General features: G+C 45.8%; 1 protein-coding gene and 1 non-coding gene across 15 annotated transcripts in view; both read right to left on the bottom strand.

The window, feature by feature from the left end:
* RBFOX1 (RNA binding fox-1 homolog 1) overlaps positions 1-21,083 on the bottom strand; it is a 1,664,339-nt gene that overhangs the window by 1,170,155 nt on the left and 473,101 nt on the right. The window lies entirely within an intron of this gene.
* TRNAS-GCU (transfer RNA serine (anticodon GCU)) lies at positions 8,308-8,389 on the bottom strand. Its single transcript has one exon. It is a non-coding gene; the product is annotated as a tRNA-Ser (tRNA).

The following is a 21,083-nucleotide window of genomic DNA, read 5'->3' as shown; positions in this document are numbered from 1 at the left end:
ATCACTTGCTTTGCATGCAGAAGGTCCTAGGTTCAATCCCTGGAAGCATCTCCAGGTAGGGCTGGGAGAGACTCCTGCCTGAAACCTGGGAGAGCTGCTGCCAGTCAGTGTAGACAATACTGAGCTAGATGGACCAAGAGTCTGACTCAGTAGAAAGCAGCTTCCTATGCTCTTATGACTATTGACCACTGTGGTCGGGGATGATGCAAGTTGTAGTTTAACAGCTGGTGGGCCAAAGTTGTGCACTCCTGATTTAAAGGGTTCCCTTGCATCTGAAATGTGTCTGATCCAGAAAGGATTTTTTTTAAAAAAATCTCCCTCCCATCTGGAGCGTGGAGCATCCATCCTGGGATGTGGATGCATCAGGCACTATGCCCTATGTCCTGTGAAACAGGGATGGAAAGGCTCCTTTTATTTGGAGGCGTTAACAGTGCAGTACCCAATCCATGAAAAGCCGGCTAGTCCTAAACCCACTCCGGAAATGCTTCTATCCCTGCCAGACCTGGGAAACTGTTGTCTCCACAGATTCCAGCAGGGTGGATCTCCACTCCCTCCCTGGTTCTGCTCGATCTGATTGTTATTTAAGTAGCTTGTTTAATCCACTCTGAGCTCAACGGACTTGACAAGGTAAAATCCGAATGAACGTCATGAATGAGTAATTGACTGAACAAACTGAGATCAATGGGGCACCCGTCCATGTAAAGGTTCTAGGATCAGGCTACAATTCTCCATAAACGCCCCTCTTAAATGGCACCTGTCCTTCCGGCTAATTTAAGTAAAATAAATCTGTTCTGATTGGTGGGGGAGGAGGAGAGGATGTATTTGGATTGCATGGGCAAATTCTATTCAATGCACATCATGCATCAGGTGAATGTTCACTAAGCAACGTTACGAGACTAAGAAGATGAGAGACATTGTTCATCAAATGTCAGCCTCTATATGCAACAAGACATTAGAGTAGCAGTAATCAAGGTGAATGTAGTCCAAACAAAGGGGGCAGGAGTGCCTTTACAACACGCAGAATGCCGGTGAGCAAGGAGTTCAGAATCAATGATGACAGCCAGTTACATGCACCTCAACACCTTTGAGGACGATCGGGAAGCTGCAGCGGGTCCAGAATGCAGCAGCTCGCCTGCTCACGGGTGCCAGAAAATATGACAGGGTAACACCTCTCCTGCAGTCATTGCACTGGTTGCCTATTCGCTTCCGAGCTCAATTCAAGGTCCTAGTTCTGACCTTCAAAGCCTTGCAGGGCCGGGCGCCTGTCTACCTACAGACCCGCCTCTCCCATCCAGTTACATCCTGTCCAGTTAGACCATCTCAGATGGCCCTTCTGACGGCCCTTGATTTCCAAGGACCCATGAAAGGGCTCTAGGACCCATGAAAGGGCCTTTTTGGTTGCTGCCCCACTCCTTTGGAACTCTTCCCCCCCTACAGATCCAACTAGCCCCTTCCTTACCAGTCTTCAAATCGCTATTGAAGACTTTTCTTTTTCGCCAGGCTTTTGCCCAGTAGTTTATTTTTCTGTTCTCTGGTAGTTCCTTTAGTTCTTAATTTAGAATGTAAGTTTTAACGTTGCCTGTTTGCTTGTTATTGTGCACTGCCCAGAGTCTTTGGAGTGGGCGGTAAATTAAATGTCTCAAATAAATGAATAAATACCAAAACCTGTATTGGGCTGCCAATGGGGACAACTGAAGCAGCAATATTTCTCTTAAAAGTTAAAGTGTGCCACCAAGTCGATTTCGACTCCTGGCACCCACAGAGCCCTGTAGTTGTCTTTGGTAGATTGCAGGAGGGGTTGACCATTGCCATCTCCTGCACAGTATGAGATGATGCCTTTCAGCATCTTCCTATATTGCTGCCGCCCGATATATTATTATTATGAGATATAGTGCCAGTGGGGATTTGAACTGGCAACCTTCTGCTTGTTAGTCAAGCATTTCCCCACTGCACCACTTACCACTCTCAAAATCAAAATAACAGAAATGAAGAAAGAAACTAATCCGGTTAGTTACAGGCTGCTTTAGCTTCTGTTATAGCCTCACAGGTCAAAATGCATGGGTCCAGGGTATTTAAGGGGACGCCTTATCCATAAGGAACCCCACCAACTACTGAGATCATCCAGGGATGTTCATCTGCGGCTGCCACCAACTTGTCTGGTTGCTATGGAGGGATGGATCTGCTCTGTTGCTGCCCAACTTTGGACTATGCTCTCTGCTGAAATAAGAGCCTCCTCATCTATGACAGCTTTTTAAAAAAGGACCAGGAGAGGAAATGCACCAGGCATTGGAGCACCAGCACTTCCCAGCTTCTCTGGCTGTTGGGGTGGGCATGGCCATGTGAGCTGTCATGGAGAGTGCCTCTGCTTCTGAATTTGCAACTACATCACTGGTTAAGCCCTAAACAGCTTAGGCCCTGGGTATTTAAGAGAACGTCTTCACCATGAGTCACCTTAAGTGGCGCAGCGGGGAAATGCTTGACTAACACGCAGAAGGTTGCCAGTTCAAATCCCTGCTGCTACTATATCAGACAGCAGCGATATAGGAAGATGCTGAAAGGCATCATCTCATACTGCGTGGGAGATAGCAATAGTCAACCCCTCCTGTATTCTACCAAAGACAAGCACAGGGCTCTGTGGTCGCCAGGAGTTGGAATCAACTCGACAGCACACTTTACCAAGTATATAAACCAAAGTCTTATCATTTATGCCAACAGGATCCAGAAATGCACCAATACATTGACCATCTTCAGACCTGAATTGACCAGCCACTGTCATTCAACGAGATATTTTTCCCAGAGCTACTGCACATTTCTAACTTTGCACTACAATAATACCATTGTGCAATATCTCCAGCTGCAGCATCCTTTCAAAAACCCAACTTTGATTTCTCTCCATCAGCTGCCCCCAAAAACCTTTCAAGCACTGCAGCTTGTTCAAATGATTGCAGCTAGGTGGCTGACCAGGACCTGCACATCTCAAGAACAGCTATACTGACTCTCAATCTGCTTCCAGACAATTCAAAGCAATGGTTTCCACCTTTAAATCCCCAAATATCTTTGGGGACCTGCACACCTTAAGGACTGCCTCCTCTAGCCTTGGGGCAACCCCATGTATTTCAGTGCCTGAGATGAAGCACACAATGTTGCATCTTTCCCCACAAGCATGGTGGGTGCCAGTACCCTTTCAGAATGGACCCTTGCAAACTTTGGAATGGGTGACGGAGGTGGAGAGGACGGAAGGTTGCCAGTAGTCCCCTCTTCTCTCATACTGCTTCTTGCGAAGTTTGCAAAGGCCAGACTGGTCCTGAAGAGCTTGCTCCAGTGCTGGTGGTGGACTAGGGCTGGACAAAACCATTTCAAATTGAACCAGCCCATTTCGACTGATTTGAGCTCAGACTGGACCCCGCCAAAAGGAAGCCAGTCCAAGTTCGAATCGGAACAGTTCAGCCTGGTTCATCCTTGCTTGTAAAGGGGAATCCTTACCAGATTCCCCTTTATACGCAAAGGGGGATTCCCTACATAAAAAGCAGTTGGGGGGCAGGAAAGAGGACACCTTACTGGCTGTGGAGGCTCCCTATGATGGCAAGAAGAGTTCTGTGGTAGCCCCTCTTGGACCCAATGATGCCTCCGCACCAGCCTACACGCATGTCATGGTTTTGGCTTTGGCACAGGCATGTAGATTGGAACTGGGCCACCCACTGGCCTGCAGGGCAGGTGGATAGGGGACACCAGCAGGGCCAAGAGGGGCTGCTACCCCCACAGCGGGTAAGGAGTCCTCTCACATCCCCCCCACAAACCTCTTTTTATATAGGGAACCCCCCTTGGCTCATAAAGGGGGGCCATTACCAGATTCCCCTTTACAAGCAAGGCACTTGAACAGGCTGACCTGGTTCAAGAGGAGAGCTGGTCTTGTGGTAGCAAGCATGACTTGTCCCCTTAGCTAAGCAGGTTCTAACCTGGTTGCATATGAATGGGAGACTTGATATGTGAGCGCTGGAAGAGATTCCCCTCCTTAGGGGATGGAGCTGCTCTGGGAAGAGCAGAAGGTTCCAAGTTCCCTCTCCGGCTTCTCCAAGATAGGGCTGAGCGAGATTGCTGCCTGCAACCTTGGAGAAGCTGCTGCCAGTCTGTGTAGACAATACTGAGCTAGAGAGACCAATGGTCTGACTCAGTATACGGTCCCTATGTCAGCATGAATGGAACCATGGCTGGTTGTAATAAAGCGGTTTGCAGGTCAGCAGGTTCGGTTTGAATTAGAACCCAACAGCCACTGCTGGTTCTGTCCACACCCCTATGGTGGGGAGGACATAATCACTTGTCTTCCCACCCTCCTGGTGCCCTGATAATTTGTTGTCTGAAGCGATTGCCTCAGTTAGCCGCATGACAGGACCGCCCATCCTGCATGAACGTGCCTTAGTTCTGCACTAATGCTTTATTCCCTCCCTCAGCATCATAGGTGAAGGGGTTGTTGTCTAAGAATATGGCCTTCTCAGTGATAGCACCCTGGCTTTAGACCTCTTTCCCTAGAGGAGAACCTGCTTGGTGCTTAGTCTGTTTCCTCTTTGGTACCAGGTGAAAACCGTTTTCTAAACATTTTGGATCCATTGAGACCTTATGTGGGTCTTTTAATGTTCTAGTGTTGCTGTTTTATGGTATGTCACTCCTGGATCCCTTAGGCTGACGAGGGGAATAATAAATTGTAATGATTGTATAAGTAACACTGCCAACCATCATACAAGAATAAATCAATAACGCAGTTTCAATACCTATCTGCAAAAGTAGCATACAATTATTGTACTGTAGATCCGAGTAATCGTTGGGCATTGCCTGCATATTATTAGCCACAGTTGGCTAATTGTGCATCATGTTTTCCCTATTCAAAATGCAATAATTTATGTAATTTGAGGGAATTAAATGCTGTGTCCTGCATAGCTGGGGGGAATGCTATGATTAAGAAAGTGGTGGTGACTGGCAGAGGGGCAGGTATGGACCTGCTCTCCCCAATGTTAAAGGAGTTGTGATAAAGAAGCTGTGTAATCCCTCAAACCCCTCCTCTATACTACCAAAAAACCCCACAGGGCTCTGTGGGTGCCAGGAGTCGAAATCAACTTGACGGCACTCTTTACCTTTTTAATCCCTCCATGTTGAAGGGATGTGCTGCGATTCGGCGTTCAAATCATGTTTTGTGCACATCCCTACAGATAAGTTCAGAGGGATAGTTATGCAGAGGGCAAAATTTTGTAACCTGGAGGCTGGTGCTTTTATTTTTATTATTTGATGTTGTCAATTTTATCCTTGTATTAATTTGGTTCAGCTGATAATCCAGCAGCAGTATATGTTGAATGAATTTGTAACTGGGACCTGAAACCCTGTTATACACTGCACATGAAACCAAACACAAGGTTTTTCAGATCTGCTGCCTTTTCAGTAGACTTATCTGCAACAGCAAATTTGCAATTTTCGCATCTGGAGTAGAAAAATCACAGATAAGGACACAAGAACAGCCCTGCTGGATTAGGACCAAGGAGGCCCATCTAGTCCAGCACCCTGTTTCACAAAGTGGCCCACCAGATGCCACTGGGAAGCCTACAGCCAGGAGTTGAGGGCATGCCCTCTCTCCTGCTGTTGCTCCCCTGCAACTAGTACTCAGAGGCATTCTGCCTTTGAGGCTGGAGGTAGTCCATAGCCACTAGACTAGTAGCCATCAATAGACCTCTTCTCCATGAAGTTATCCAAACCCCTCTTAAAGCCATCCAGGTTGTTGGCTGCCACCACATCTTGTGGCAGAGAATTCAATAAGTTGATTAGGCGTTGTGTGAAGAAGTACCACCATTTGCTGGTCCTAAATTTCCTGGCAATCAATTTTATGGGATGACCCCTGGTTCGAGTTATGTGAGAGGGAGAAGAAGAATTTCTCTCTATCCAATCCACTCCATGCATGATTGTATAGACCTCAATCATGTCTCCCTGCAGTTGTCTTTTTTCTAAATTAAATAGCCCCAGCTGTTGTAGCCTTCCCTAAGACAGATATACAACACAGACATACATATCACATCTCTAATACTAAAGCAAAATACACGCAGGCAACTTAGCATGGGTACAGCTTTACCACTGCCTGTTATTTGGATGTATTAGCTCCACCGGCAGGTTGGAATGAGAGAGAAAGGGATCAGACCAATCAGAAATAAATGTGTGTCCAGGATAAAAAGGCCCTCTGAAGATGAATGATTGCATGTTTATTACTGAAATAGGGGCAAACCTGACTTGCTAATGCACATGTAGAGGAACTGTTATTTTACAGCACTTGTACAGAAAGACATTTGTCAGACGTAATATGGATTTTCCTTCCATCCACCAGGATTGTATTTATTATGGATGGCTACAGAAAACTAGCAGTTAGGCACATCATAGTACTCTGTTAACATCTTTTGCCCCCAGAATTAAAATGAAGCAAGCTGACCATGTTTCTACTCCTTTGACAACTTGGTGGGGGGAGGGGGGGGGCTCAGATTCATCTGAGCATTACATCAGTCATCTCCATAAAGTGTCTTAACTCCAAGAATCTTATTGGGGGGGGGGGAGTGCTTTTGCACTTGCTGGTAGTTTCTTCCATTTAATCTACTTGAATTTGCTCAGAAATGAATAGCCTCATTTGCATGTAACCTCTGCTGAAATCATTGGAGAGACACCATAGACTGATTTGGGCCTCTCATTTTATTCCTCTACTCATAAAATGGTCTTGATTGCTATTCCTGTATCTCTGTAATAAATTGACACAAACCCTGAATGTAAGTCATGGCTCAAGGAAGATATGAATTGCAGGGAACAAAGCAGCCTGTCTGGAAAACCCAGCAGTGTATAGAAACCTTTGCACCTATGGCTTGTTCCTACCGTATATGTCCCCTTCCAGTGTTCTGATTCTATGGCCTGCTTCACTTAGTCATCTGAATCTAGGTTTAGTTTTTATAGTTCTCAGTTTTTAGCTTTTAAAATAACTTTTAATTTGCAACTTTTTTTAAAAAAGTAGTATTAAATGTGGTTTTAGCCTGGTTTTAAGTAGTTAAACAAGTTTGGTTAATTTTATCAGACTTATTTTATTTTCATTGTATCTTTTAATTGATATTGTGAGCCGCCCAAAGCAGTAGTGAACTGGAGGGATGGGGTATAAATATTCTAAATAAATAAAATGGGCAACCAATGTTAGTGTGATCATGTGAACCCACGTCAAGATTACCAATGTCGGTTTGTGCCCTGAAATGTATATGTGACCCACTCCTTGTCAAGTGACCAACTTTAAGCCTAGCTTTGAACAATTGTGTGTGACACAATTATTGTTCACACAGTCATTCAAATCTAGCTTTAATGTGGGTTACCGACATTAAAATGATCATGTGAACAACCTTATGTCTCTTAGACAGCATGCCTGACCTGACAGCATCATCTGACCTGACAGCATCATAACTAGGCCAGGTTAGGAGGATGCAAGGGGTGTTGTGGGTAGCAGGGCAATTGGGACTAGGTCAGCAAGAACTTCCACTCTTCCATTCTGAATACAGTCTCTGAAGAACTCAAACAAGGAGGTTGTCACTTTTGACTTGATTTTTCTAAAGACAAAACAGATTTATTTTATTGCGATACATCACGCCATGATATTTATATGCAGTTCTGGCATACACATTTCATTATGAATTTAAGATAATTATGTACTAGTAGGGCTTCAGAACTATTCCTATGTATCCTATAAATTAGTATGTAGGCTCTTTTTTATTTTATTTTTTAAGTGTGCTCTGAATCATTTCACCTGAACTGGTAGTAAGTGTTCATAACTTTTTCTTATGGCCATATTAATTATTCTCCAGAAACATTCCTGTCTATCACATAATTACGTATGTAAGATTTATGCCATGCATGGTGAAATATTCTGATCGTACTTGGAGGAAAATTTATGTGTGTGGGAGGATAGATGAAGTAGAAAAGTGTCACTTTGGGATGTTGAGTGCTATAAAGTGAAGGTTTTCAACAGGGGCACCCCTAAGTATTTTTGGTGCCCAGACCCAAGGGCTTTGGAGGCTCCCCCACTGTGAGTCCACCCCTAAAAAATACCTCATCTGATCCCCCGCCTTGCGTGCAGCTGCTATTTGCCCCTCTTCACTGTGGGGTGTGTGTGTGTGTGTGTGTCGAGCCGAACCAGCCACAGTATATGGCATTTTCCTATGTTCCTATGTTCCTAATGGGGATTTTAACTCGGGTCTCCCCAGTCCTAGTCCAGTACTCTAACCACTACACCACACTGGCTCTCAAAGGAACCAACGAAGGTGGGATTCGAACCCGTGTGTGCAGAGCACAATGGATTAGCAGTCCATAGCCTTAACCACTCAGCCACCTCATCTTAATGCTTATATTAAGTGCACCACTCTAGTCTCAGGTGCTGAATGCTGCCCCCCGCCCCGCCCCCGTGTAATTCATATAGTGCCATATCTACAGTGCAGACACACATACTCACACCCTCCACACACAGAGAGAAAACAAGTCTGGGACTAGTGAAGGGGAGAAATCTCAGCCGAACAAGTTTCTCCCCCAAACTGGATCACTTTTGTGTCGTTCTCTCCTCCAATCTTTCTCCCACTATTATTTCTTCTGTTTTTAACGATTACATAGAAAGCTTGGCTGGAAGCAGAGGCAGCTTCAAACTAATACCGAGAGTGGAGTAGAGCTTTGCAGTCATATTGAGAAATCAATGATATATTAAAAGACTTTTTAATTAGACCACTGTGGTCCTGAACTAGCCCTGGGTTACAGAGATTAAATAATTGCTTGTGGCATTTTCATAGTGGGATTCGCTCATACAGGGAGCTTATCGACTCTGCAGCTGTGTTAGGCGAGCTGATGAGGACTTCACCAAAAGAATTTAGTGAGGGAAAAAGGAAATGCTGAAGATTCCTGACCCATCCCAGTTGAAAGGAAGAGACTAGAGGATTTTTAATTAAGTACTTCAATAAACCTTGAGGAAGACAGACTCCTTCCAGACAGAGAGCCCGTGTAGTGGAACATAGGAACATAGGAAACTGCCATATTCTGAGTCAGACCATTGGTTTATCTAGCTCAGTATTGTCTTCACAGACTGGCAGCGGCTTCTCCAAGGTTGCAGGCAGGAGTCTCTCTCAGCCCTATCTTGGAGATGCTGCCAGGGAGGGAACTGGGAACCTTCTGCTCTTCCCAGAGCGGCTCCATCCCCTGAGGGGAAGATCTTGCAGTGCTCACACATCAAGTCTCCCATTCAGATGCAACCAGGGCAGACCCTGCTTAGCTATGGGGACAAGTCATGCTTGCTACCACAAGACCAGCTCTCCTTGTGATTAGAGTGATCAACTAGGAATGGGAGGACCTAGGTTCGATTCCTTGATCGGTCATGAAAACTTCCTATGGAAGCTTGGTTCATTCATTCTCGCAGGCTGGCTTTCTTTCTGAGAGAGCCCCACGGCTGAGAGAAACAGAAGTGCTAGAGAGTGAGTAGTGTGTGTGTGTGTGTGGGGGGGGTGACATTAACTCTGTCTTACCCACAGAGCCTGAAGCTGGCGGGGGGGGGGAGAAGTCAGCAGATAAGGGGATTTCACACTTCAAAGGGCAGGAGAAAAGCCAAATCCTGACTCTGGTAGACACCCCGCACCCCAACCAGTGCTCCCTCTTAACAGGGATTCCCAGATGTTGTTGACTACAACTCCCATAATCCCCCAAAGCAAAAGCCACTGCAGCTGGGGATTCTGGGAGTTGTAATCAACAACATCTGGGAATGCAACCTGAATATCTGAGAGGAGAGCTGGTCTTGTGGTAGCAAGCATGACTTGTCCCCATAGCTAAGCAGGGTCTGCCCTGGTTGCATCTGAATGGGAGACTTGATGTGTGAGCACTGCAAGATATTCCCCTCAAGGGATGAAGCCACTCTGGGAAGAGCAGAAGGTTTCAAGTTTCCTCCCTGGCAGCATCTCCAGGATAGGGCCGAGAGAGACTCCTGCCTGCAATCTTGGAGAAGCCGCTGCTGCCAGTCTGCGAAGACAATACTGAGCTAGATAGACCAATAGTCTGACTCAGTATATGACAGTTTCCTATTTTCCTATGTTCCTATGAATCCCTGTTAGAGGGCACACTGCCCCCGCCACAACCTGCATTTTCAGCGACATATTTGTGTCTGATGTGTGGTAACATCCTCTACCACTTGGCAAGTTGAGACCTACAAACCAAGCCACCCTCTGAGCGAGTGCTCCGCTAACCCCGCTTTACTGATCTTGTGCCGCCGCGGCTTGGCTCTGCACCACAGCGACACATGAGTTGACCTGACCGGGAGGCTACAAGCAGCCTTCTCGACTTGGGGGTCTCCCCAGAATGCCCCATACACTCATGTGGGGTGTCCTGGGACTTCCGTGATGGAGCTGGTAGTTGTGTGGGTGGCCGATCTGGCCTCCCAGGGATGGCTCCCTGCTTGTCTGCGGGGAGAGTGGGCTAAACCCTCTCTCCCCACCGAGCCCGGTAAGGCTCGACACACTGCTCATGCGGAGAGCCTCACTGTATTATCTCATGCAGGGGTCCCCTACCAATGATAGTCCAGATGTTGCGAAACTACAACACCCATCATCCCCAGCTACAGTGTATTCTTGCAATAAAGCTACCTGCTAGGGCAGCTTACATTTCAGGAGAAGCTGCCTCCACCTGAAATAGTGACTTTGGCACCCCAAAGTGAACCCCGTCAAACTCATAAGTGGTAACCTCTCTTTGTCCTATGTGAGGCAAGGCTGATAAATCAGGCTATGCTCTTTACCGACTAACACATGATGCTAATTCAGACAGTAAGGTGTGCCATCAAGTCGGTGTCGACTCCTGGCTACCACAGAGCCCTGTGGTTTTCTTTGGTAGAATACAGGAGGGGTTGACCATGGCCATCTCCCACGCAGTGTGAGATGATGCCTTTCAGCACCTTCCTATATCGCTGCTGCCCGATATAGTACCAGCAGGGATTCGAACCGGCAACCTCTGACTTGCTCGACAAGTCATTTCTCTGCTGCACCATAGTAGCATAGAGAAAAACAGATCCCTTTTTGCATTCTCCCTAGCAAAGAAGTGTGGACAGATAATGCTATGTTTCAGTGATCACCAGAAAGAAATGCATGCTTTCTTTCTTTCTTTCTTTCTTTCTTTCTTTCTTTCTTTCTTTCTTTCTTTCTTTCTTTCTTTCTTTCTTTCTTTCTTTCCCCTTGACATTTTCATCTGTTCATGCATCTTTTTTGGATCCACAGTTCCAGATTAAGCATTCACTATATATGACTATGCAGTAAGTCTGGGAGACAGTGGAACAGAAAGCTGGAAAGGGTTTTTAAAGATAGTGCAGGCAGCCAACTCTGCATTTCAGGCCCAAGAAAAGCTAAATCATTAACTCTAATACATTGCTATATGGGTTAATACATCATCTGCTGCCAGAGTATCCACAGGCATTCACCTAGCGCTCCAAATTATAAATAAATCTACGTCTAGAAATGGGTCTCAGTGACAACTCTGGCTTCCTGGTCCCACACAGCAGGAACACCTTTCTGCAGTGTTAAAATATTGTCCGACAGCAGAAACACAGAGTTAGCGGATGATGTTAACAGGCAGCTTGCTGTTCTGAGATATCAGGTAGGTATGGTGGAGACAATTTCTCCTAAATTAAGATTAATAAACTGAGTTGACAAACCTCCTACAAGCCATCGTCTCCAGGGCAATGCAGGCCAAGGATTCCACCCCACCACGTGCAGTTTGGGGTTTGTGGCTTGCCGTGAAAGGGTGCATCGGCTGAAGCCAGCACTTACTTTGACCTACCAAGAGCCCAAGGGCATTTGCTAGTCAGGGCCATTACTAGGGCTTGAGTCACCCCAGGCTTTGGCACTCCCCACTTTGATTTAAAAACTTGTTCTGTAGTGTTCATGTGCCAGGTGACTGGTGGGGGACAGATTCTTCATGGAGCAGGGCAGTGGCATGGGAAACATAGGAATCTGCCCTGCCTTCTACTGAGTCAGGCCATTGGTCCATCTAGCTCAGTATTGCCTACACCAGGGCGGCTCAGCTTCAGCCCTCCTGTACATGTTGGCCTACAAATCCCATAATCCCTGGCTATTGGCCACTGTGGCTAGGGATTATGGGAGCTGTAGTTCCAAAGCAGCTGGGGGCAAAGTTGAGCAGGCTTGGTCTATGCAGACTGAGAGAGGCTTCTTCAAGGTTGCAGGCAGGTGTCTCTCTCAACCCCATCCGGGAGATGCTGCCAGGGAGGGAACTTGGAACCTTCTGCATGGAGGTGTTCTTCCCAGAGTGGCCCCATCCCCAAAGGGGAATATTTTTCCTGTGCCCACACATGCAGTCTCCCATTCATATGCAAACCAGGGTGGACTCTGCATAGCAAAAGGGAGAATTCATGCTTGCTACCACTTCTCTGCCCACTGCTGGTGGCAGGCAGTGGCAGTTTTATGAATTTAAAGGCATAACCTGCCTCCTTCACTGCTCCCCATCCACAGCTCCCTCTACCCCAGATGCCACACAGAGGGTGGCTATTCACTGTGTGTGGAGACAGTGGCACCTGCATCCCACCCCAAAGAACTGGTGCCCTAGACAACTGCCTAGTTTCCCCTAGAGGACAGGCTACTCCTCTTGCAGCCTGCAGAGTATTCGACAATACACATACTCATTTGTTTTTGAAATCCCAGACATGCAGCCAAGACAGGGTGGTCTGCTTTACATGGCTGGCGGGCCGTGTTTGTGTCATCAGCTGTCTTGCTGGATCAGGAGCTGTGAAGGCCTAATGTCGCCCGTGCCAATGTCCCCGTCCTTCTGACCCTGACGCTCCTAATTCAGAACCCCCGCCTGCCAAAACGATCGACTTGCAGCAAATGACACAGACTCTTTCCAGCGAGAGGGCTTTTCTCTCTCCGACACCCACGTTATTGAGGGTAGAGGTAATGTTCAAGTGTCAGAACATGCCAGTCCAAGAGTTCCCATATAAAGACTGTTTAATTTTTTAAAAAAAAAAAAAGCAGAGCAAGAGAGATGCACTTTATTAGAAACGGAGAATGAATGAAAGTATAACTGGAGGGAACTTGTAAGCATTCAACCATCCTGAGCTGGTCAGGCTCAAGTGACAAGGAATGATTAATAAGCTACAGCAAGGATGAAATGTCATGTCAAGATACGGAGGGAAAGGCCTTTTCCTATACAGCCATAGCACAATTTTTTTAAAAAACCACCACCATCTTTACTCCACAGCCAGTCAAGTGAGCCACAAGAAATCTCCTCCACATCCTTTTCTAACTTGCAGCCAGTATGTACCACGTGCGATTAATCATATAGCCATACATGATACATACGATCTGTAGTAACACATTATACCGTTTCCCCCACAGATATCATTTTATAAACTAGTTCAGGTTAATTACCATCTTTGATCCCATATACAGATTTCAGCTCAGACCCAGATGAAAAGGGGTTTGTCCCCCACCCCCCGTTAATATACCCCTGGCTTGAATTTCAGCCGGTTCGGGGTTTCTAAGTTGGATTTCGCCCCCCCACACACACACACACTTAATACTCACTGCTGGGTCCATGGTGGCCACAGTGGGGTCTCTGCCATCTTCCCTTCCCCCCTTTGCACATTAGCATTAGGAACATAGGAAGCTGCCTTATACAGAGTCAGACCATTTGTCCATCTAGCTTAGAATCATCTACACAGACTGGCAGCGGCTTTCCCTCTCAGTCTCTCTCAGCCCTATTTGGAGCTGCCAGGGAGGGAACCTGTAACCTTCTGCATGCAGATGCTCTTCTCCTGAGCTATGCCTCCACCCCATAAGGGGGATCTCTTACAGTGCTCACACATTTAGTCTCCCATTCAAAATGCAACAAGGGTTGTCCCTGCTTAGCAAAGGGGGCAAGTCATGCTTGCTATCACAAGACCAGCTCTCCTCCCAGTTCCCCACCACCATCTTCCTCTCACTTTTGCAAAACTTTGTGCATGCAACAGCTGTTCCCCCTGTTGTGACAGAAAATGAATTGAATAGAATTGGACATCAAGAGAGATAATTGTCCATACCTGCTGAACAGCAATAGCTATACTTGAAATCAAACTGGATGGATTCCTTCTGCAACCCTAATTAACACATTTTTAAAGTAACCTTTTAATCTCATGGATGAATTAAATACGAACTGGCCTGGATTTGCTAAAGGGTGGCATTTTGTTTTGAGTCATGCATTGCTTTTATCTTTTTACTTGTATCATTTTAATTGTTGGAGCCCTTCTGCAGTGTCTATGAATAATTGAAAGAAAGTCTGACAAAAAGGGAGAGGGGTAAAGATAAGAAGTATTCTGTGGGAACCACAATAATTAATTTCCCCACTTTATTCCAGATGCACATAAAGAATTTAAAAATACTAGCTGCTATTGCTTGGGAAAATAGATCAGTGATTGACATATTTATATCCCACTCTTCTTCCAAGAAGCTCAGAGTAGTATACATAGTGGTGGGTTTTTTTTTAATCACCACAACAACCCAGTGGAGTAGGTTATGCTGAGATACACACGACTAGCCCAGAGTCAGTTTCATGGTTGAATGGGGATTCGAACTCTGTTCTTCCCGGTCCTAGTCCAACATTCTAACCACTACACTATGCTGCTATGATAGTCATGGTGGGTATAAGCGGTCTTCAGGTTCAGAGGTGGGATGACTGAATATCAGTTCTCAGAAAGCAAAGGTGGGAGATGGGTATTGACCTCAGTCTCCTGCTTTTCTTAAGTTCTTGAGCTGTTATTTATAAGCCATTCAGTTGTAAATATCTCTCTGCTCATGCAGATTTCTGGTGTGTGGTGTTTGGGGTTAATCCATTCCTTGATCCAGGCCAGCTTTTGAATGGGGCTTTAGTGACTTTTATTCCAGTCCTGGAGTAGAGGCGGGGCTAACAAGCAGCCAGCCGCAAGAGCACATAGAAAGCAGTCTGTATTTGCCTCTTTGTACATAATATCCGTCTCATTAAACTGTTAGCATTTCCTATTCCATTCCACTGCCTTGTCCTTGCATACCACAACTCTTTCCTCTGGATTCCCCCTCCCCCCCAGAATGTTTCATACGTGTGTTGAATTCATTGGGCATTTTGCAATTTTAAAGTAGCTGAGAATGAAATTGCGGGATAATTTAATGTACCAAATAGGTCTCCATAATAAGCTTAAGATTTTTTTTAAAAAAATGTATTCCTTTTGCAGCCATTAATTATTGCACACTTTCATGCATACACATGCTCACCAAATTATCTTGTGTAGTAATCCAGGACTCCTCTAAATAAAGAGATGGATTTGAGGAATGGAGAAGTGGAAGGACAGAAGCGAGGACTCAGCAAGAGCAAAGTAGAATAAGTAAAATAGTTGCATCTTTTTGAATATGCAAATATATGCAACTTTAATACAATTTCTCAACTTTCACATCAAGCTTCAATATCTTGTTATTTGCATTTTTCATACATGCTACCTGTGAACTATTAGAAATATGCAATCAAAACACTGGGGGGAAACAGCTTTATTACTATTATTATTTTTAAGAAGAAAGCCCAACACGATCTCTGCTTATTCCTTACCAAAGAATGCTTGTGTGAATGTTGGGGGTTGGGTGGGGGGAGAATCTTACTGGGGAGCAAGCAAGATTCAACCTCTTTCTTTCCTAGACTGGCTGTGCGTCTGTCCCCCATGCCACTACGAGTAACATTTCAACCCCTCTGTGAAACCTCCTTGGCCTAGAAGGACTTGAATTTCACACCTTGCAGAGCTGGCCTATAATTAAACTTCCTTGCTGCTTGACAGCAGTGTATAAATACCCTGATGGGAAAGTTCCGCACAGAGTTTGTGTACTGTGCTTGGAAAGCAGGGGCATTTTACACGGCTAATTCCAAAGAGTTGCTAGATCATAGTCCAAGCAGGGATTCAGGGGCATAGGAAGGTTGGAGTAGGCCCAGAGACAAGATTTTAAAATGCCCCCTGCCCTCACTGAAGCTCAGCTCATGAAGTAAAGAAATCTTAAATGAGGCTGAATGGTGCTAACAAAAAGCATAGTAAAATTTATATATATATATATATATATATCATCTATGTGCCACAATAGAACATCATCCTAAATTATTTTTTAAAAGGTTTTGTGAATTGTGGACAATGCAAGTCATGTAATGGTACTAGAGAATGACCTGCTGTTCTGGTAGCTCCAGGTCTTAACACTCACATCAATTTTGGAGGATTAATCCAACTGAAGGAAGCCCGGGCGGGTGCGCGGCTGGGGGAGTCAGTCATGTGACTTGCCTCTGCCCCCCCCCAGTCAGTGGGCCTCCAGACAACTGTCTCCCCTTGCCCTATGATAGTTATGCCCCTGCAGGGATTTACTCAGCCTGTTTGCACTATGGTAAATTGGGCTGGATGAGCATCTTACACAGCTGTGCATGCTCATAAGAAGAACTGGTCTTGTACTAGCAAGCGTGAATGGTCCCCTTTGCTAAGCAGGGTCCACCCTGGTTGCATCTGAATGGGAGACTACACATGTGAGCCCTGGAAGATATTCCAGAAGGGATGGAGCCACTCTGGGAAGAGCATCTGCCTGCTTGTATGCAGAAGGTTCCAAATTCCCTCCCTGGCAGCTTCTCCAGGGAGAGACTCCCACATGTAACCTTGGAGAAGCCACTGCCAGTCCATGAAGATAGTATGTAAAGTTGTGCCATCAAGCCGTTGTCGACTCCTGGTGGCCACAGAGCCCTGTGGTTGTCTTTGGTAGAAGACAGGAGGGGTTTACCATTGCCTCCTCCTGCTCAGTCTGAGATGATGCCTTTCAGCATCTTCCTATATCGCTGCTGCCCAATATAGGTGTTTCCCATAGTCTGGGAAACAGACCAGCGGAGATTGGAACCAGCAGCCTCCTGCTCCCTAGGCAAGTTACTTCCCCGCTACCACCCTCCAAACTGGGTACTCAAAGCTGCAGGATTAGCTCCTGGGACAATGGTGGACTGTAGAAATCCTGTCCTACATAAATCAAGGGGAACATTAGAATGTATGTGCCATCCTCAGTGGTCAAAAGGGAACCAGATCTAGGAGCCAACTGTGTGTTTTGCAAATTAAAAATTCAGACTGTAATGAGCAAAGTATTTTAAAATAATAATTACACGAATTCCAATTAAGTGTTACACAGTAATTACGATGAGTGCGATTAGCAAATTTAAAATGCTGCTTCAGTCTAAATTACTATCATGGAACAGAGCAACAAGCAGGTGCACGAAGCCCTCAACAGGTGGAGTAGCAATTACAGGTGCTTACATATTTGACGGGGGAAGGCAAACGAAACAAAACAGACTCCATTAGTCTGGTTGCTAATGATGGTCTCCAAGCAGGTTGCTTTGCCCTGTAGTAGTTTGTCAAGTCTGAAGTGTCCTTGTATGGCAGCCTAAAAGGCACTATTTACAGGAGACAGAGGATCTGCTGACAATGACTCTAGTAAGCTACAGAGTTGTAGGCATACATCGGCATTGTGTTAGAACTAAACTATGCATTGTTTTCCAATGCTTTTTGCAGAATGATAATGCACCAGCTTTCGTCCTTTTTCTCTCTCCCCCTCAGGAAGTCTCAGTGATGTCACCAGCTGGATACATGGTCATGCAGTGTTAAGCGAGGAGAGCTGATCTGGTGGTTGCAAGCATGTGTGGTCCCCTTAGCTAAGCAGGGGCTGCCCTGGTTGCATTTGAGTGGGAGACTATATGTATTAGCACTGGAAGATATTCCCATGTGGGGGATGGAGCTGCTCTGGGAAGAGCAGAAGGTTTCAAGTTCCCTCCCTGACAGCATCTCCAAGATAGGGCTGAGAGAGATTCCTGCCTACAACCTTGGAGAAGCCACTGCCAGTCTGTGAAGACAATACTGAGCTAGATGAACCAAAGGCCTGACTCAGCATTTGGCAGCTTCCTATGTACTTAACACTAAGATCAATTTAATGCCTCTCGGACTTCTACCTTTACCGTTATCTGATAGCCACTGCTCTAGCTGGTGGGAGAACTACCTAAAGAAACTCTGCAGCTATGGTCTCTCACCTGACACAGTCCTCTCTCTAGGGCTGGATAGGGCCAAAGCAGTCAAATGATCTGGGATACCGAGTTTCGGAGTGATCCGAAATGGGTATATCCAAAGCATTTTGACTGCTTAGTGGAGCACTGAGAACTGCCCCAGCAGATTAAATAGCCCATCTGTATCTGGGAAAGGAAAGAAAGGGATTTCTCGAGGGCTCGGGTGGGCACTTTCTATGGTCTAATTGACCAGACCACTTGAACAAAGTTCAGGATAATTCAGGCCCGGAAATTCAGAGATAAACTGATATGTGCTACAATCTGCATTTGTCCCAGAAGGGGCTCTCAATCTAAAAAGAAAACACCAGCCACCAATGGAAAGGAAGCTACGTTGGGTTTAATAGGTACAGTTGCTCTCCCCCTGCTAAATAGGAAAGAGCTGCCATTTTGTGACAATACCCCTTGGACAAGTTTACAGGAGCTGCTAAATGAGCCTGACCTTTTCCTGAAGGGGCTGCTCATTTGTTCGTGATTTAGCAGCTATCCCCTCTGCTTTTCAGCCAAAAACGTTTCCAAAGCTGTTCAAAGAGCAAGAGGAATGAGAGAGTGGCTGCATTTGTATGCAATGCAGAACTGTGGGTCCAATGGACCCATGGTTCCGCTCCCCAACCTGCTCATGTTTCCGCATTTGGACGAAATGGAACAGGCTCTCTGCAGTCAAGGGAGAGACATTATGCTCTGCTGAACAGGCAGAATTCCTTCCCCCCAGCTAAATATAAAAGAACCACCTCTTCAAAAGGGGCATCTGTACCCATTTAGCAGGGATCTGATTTGACTTCAGCTGATTTGACACGCTCCTGTATCAAAAACTAAGTTGTCTGAAAGATGTCACTTGAAAATATGTTCTCCCCTTCCTGCTATCATCTGAGTTGCCTGCATTTGCAATGGAACTTGGCTTTTCCAACCGACTCTTTACAGATAACTGATCCCATGTTCTCTATTGTTGCTAAGGGCCCTAGGCTATCAGGCTGCTACAATGCTTGGGGTGCAAATCACAAGTCCACAGAGAGGATTATCGCTTGACGAAGGGCTAACAAAATGTAGAGCTAGGAGTGAATCTATAATAGTACGAGTGATGGTGATATTTTTGTGGGATAAGAAATCCTGTTTAGAGGAGTGATCTTCACACACACACACACACACACACACACACACACACACACACACACACACACACACACACCTACCTACACACACAGTGCTGGTTTGTGTCAAGTTTTCATGTAGCATTAGAGTTCACCTGCCTATTTTGTGTGTGTACCAGTCTTCCAGTTAAAGCTTAACTATGGTGGTTCACTCTGAGAAGTGTTGGGAGCCATCCAGAAAACAAATTCATACAATCCAAAACTGATCTACCCAGGTTTGGGAGCTGTGTGCGCTCCCAATTTTCAGTTGTGTGGAAGCAAATTAAGAGGAAAACCTGGATAGAGGTTTGTCTGGTCACTGACTGTATTTTTAAACAAACTAAACTGGGTAGGAGTGATTGTGTGGAAGCAGGGTAGGAGGAAAAACTACCAAGGCTTTCCTCCTACCTTGTTTTGACACAACTGAAGATCAGGAACAAACACAGCTCACAATATGCTGGTCTTTGACCATAATCAAGTTGATTTGATTTGACTTGACAAGTAATTCATGGTTCAGCTGAATTTAATCTTTGGGGTGATAACACAAATATCATATCTAACACCCACACACAGAAACACATAAAGTACCATGATTTTACAGACACAGCTGCCATGGCTTTTAATCTGAGCAGGGAGCTTGCCAAATAGCTAAAAACAAGGGCTTCACAAAAACCAGTGGCTGAATCCAGGGGAACAGTTCTAGTTCTAAAACATGCATTTTCTCTCTCTATCCATGTTGGGGATCTTGCTTCCCACTCTTCCCAAAACCAGGAATCTGAAGTGCGTGTGTAGCGTTTCCCCCAAAAGAGCTTCCCTTTTGTCTTAAGCCCAGAAAATCAGATTCCAAGAAACACCTTTCTATCAGGAGTTGGGGTGGCACACTCCTGAACACCAGGTTCCAGGGAACACCAATAAGGTGGGTGAGATTGCCCCCTTTCCCCTCCTTCCAGTCAATCCAGATGCACCTGGTTGGCCAGGGAGTGAAGCAGCATTCTGGTCCGAGATGGGCTGTTGGCTGGTCTTGAGAGAGGAGAGCTGGTCTTGCGGTAGCAAGCATGACTTGTCCCCCTAGCTAAGCAGGGTCTGCCCTGGTTGCATTTGAATGGGAGACTAGAAGTGTGAGCACTGGAAGAGATTCCCCTTAAGGGATGGAGCCACTCTGGGAAGAGAAGAAGGTTCCCGGTTCCTTCCCTGGCAGCATCTCCAAGATAGGGCTGAGAGAGACTCCTGCCTGAAACCTTGGAGAATCCGCTCCCAGTCTAAGTAGACCATACTGAGCTAGATAGACCAATGGTATGACTCAATATATGGCAGCTTCCTATGTCCCTATGCCTGGTCTAGCAGCACTTTTCTTATATTCAGATGAAGAAACCTTCTCTTTACAAAGGCAACATTCTACACATGCTCAGAGGCACTTTCCCCACAGATCTTATTTTGGTAAGTTTCCCCGCTTTGGGGGCAAGGAACTCTGCATATGCTCAAAGGCATTCATTCACAAATATTTGTAGGCTGAAGATGCCAACCCTACTCTGAAGTAGACAACACTAGTCATAGCAGCTGAAAAAGTAAAGATGGAAGGATTCGCCCGTTTGATTCCTTTGTATCTTTCTACTCTACCTTCCCCTTCATCGCCATTTAATTTGGAGAATTTCCAACATTAATGCCATAGCATGCACAATTCCATAGCCTTCAGTTCAGTTGCACCGCTGCATATTTAAGCAAACGTCTTCTTCGCTATGAGCCCCATTGCAATCATCCATTCCGGAGAGATCCATTTCCAGTTGCCACTGGCGTGTCTGCCTTCTCTAGTCT

Source organism: Hemicordylus capensis, chromosome 13 (genome assembly GCF_027244095.1).
Source record: "Hemicordylus capensis ecotype Gifberg chromosome 13, rHemCap1.1.pri, whole genome shotgun sequence".
Taxonomy (NCBI): domain Eukaryota; kingdom Metazoa; phylum Chordata; class Lepidosauria; order Squamata; family Cordylidae; genus Hemicordylus; species Hemicordylus capensis.
The sequence above is the reverse complement of the archived record's forward strand: the minus strand, read 5'-3'. Positions and strand labels throughout refer to the sequence as shown.